Source organism: Oryx dammah, unplaced genomic scaffold, assembly GCF_014754425.2.
Source record: "Oryx dammah isolate SB20612 unplaced genomic scaffold, SCBI_Odam_1.1 HiC_scaffold_16, whole genome shotgun sequence".
Lineage (NCBI taxonomy): Eukaryota > Metazoa > Chordata > Mammalia > Artiodactyla > Bovidae > Oryx > Oryx dammah.
Genome location: NW_024070200.1, coordinates 65,919,239 through 65,920,849, shown reverse-complemented (window position 1 = coordinate 65,920,849; position 1,611 = coordinate 65,919,239). Strand labels below are relative to the sequence as shown.

The 1,611-nt window shown below is 43.0% G+C and overlaps 1 non-coding gene across 1 annotated transcript; it reads left to right on the top strand.

Moving 5' to 3' along the window:
- Positions 1 to 224: 224 nt before the first annotated feature.
- Positions 225 to 297, top strand: TRNAW-CCA. Its single transcript has one exon. It is a non-coding gene; the product is annotated as a tRNA-Trp (tRNA).
- Positions 298 to 1,611: the final 1,314 nt, after the last annotated feature.

Below are 1,611 nucleotides of genomic sequence, written 5' to 3'. Positions count from 1 at the left end.
TATGAAAGAAAGACTTGGAAGACAAGTGCTCAGGTAAACTCACAAAATAAAATCAGTTATTTGCACAGTTTTGCCACAAATCTACCCACATTTTAAATGTATTTGAATATTTTTACAATATTTTAAATTTAAAATATTTTAAAATTTTCTCTTCATTTCTCATTTCATTATATCCTTTTATAGTCCCTCTTTTATTTTTTGTAATTTCATCTTTTGTGGGGGCTTCCCTGGTGGCTCAGAGGTTAAAGCGTCTGCCTCCAATGCGGGAGACCCAGGTTCGATCCCTGGGTCAGGAAGATCCCCTGGAGAAGGAAATGGTAACCCACTCCAGTATTCTTGCCTGGAAAATCCCATGGACGGAGAAGCCTGGTAAGGCTATGGTCCATGGGGTCACAAAGAGTTGGACACGACTGAATGAAAAATTGCCTTATGGACAATTAGTTATGAGGTGAAAATGCTTGCAGTGAAAATGCTTGTGGCAAAGATGTTTACAAGGAAGGAAACTAGAACCATTACAATGGTCTCCTTATTGAGCCCTGTCAGTTTTGATGTTGGATAAAGTATATACTATTCAAGGACAGATTTTTTTTCCTCAATAATGTTTGCATTTTTAGAAGAAAAAAGTCCACTATGGCAGATGTTGTTTGCTGCTTCTTTTTCTCAACTATTTTTATTTTTGTATCATGCTTGGTGGACTTATTACCTGAAAGTGTCCTGGATGAGACTGCTGAAGGGGCCTGATTAAGGCAGACTTGTAGAGAACCAGTAGATTCCACTGTTAGAGAGGTAGTGTCTGCACAAAGAAGCGTGGCCCTTGCTTGCCACAGACCGATGCACTGACTCAGCTGGACAAGAGTGAGACAGGAGGCAGGCACATTGGGAGCCAGTCTTTCCTGATGTCAGAACACCTCTGAATTCTGGCTATAAAACCTACTAACAGACTTCCCTGGTGGTTCAGTGGTAAAGAATCTACCTGCCAGTGCAGGAGATACAGGTTTGATCAGTGGTCCAGGAAGATCCCACATGGCACAGAGCAACAAAGCCCCAGTGCCACAACTATGGAGACTGTGTTTTAGAGTCTGGGAACCATGGCCACTGAAACTCTGGCCACCTGGAGCCTGGCTCTGCCACGAGAGAAGCTGCAGCAGTGAGAAGCCCATGCACCACAGCTGGAGAGTAGCCCCTGCTTGCTGCAACTGGAGAAAGCGCTAGGCAGCAAGGAAGACCCAGCACAGCCAAAAATAAAATAAAGGAAGAAAGAAAATCATTAAAAAAAAAAAAAAAAGAATAAAGCCTACTAGTTGCAGCGACCTCAGCCAAGTTCCCTAACATCTCGGTGCCTCTGTTTCCTCATCTTTCAAAGGAAACTAGTTCTACTTTATGGGATTATTTGGAAGTCAGTGCAACAATAAAAATAAAGTATTTAAAAGAGCATGCGTGCATCAAAAGCAATACTTCCATTATATGCTTGTCTTCTGTTGCTCTCTCGTTGGTTGGAGTTGGAGGAAAGGCATAGGACTCTCTGACCAGTGGGTGTAAGTGACAGAAGTACAGTGTGTGTGGGTGGACATAGAAGCGGGGAGGGGAGGTGGGAGGCAGCAAAGGTAACTC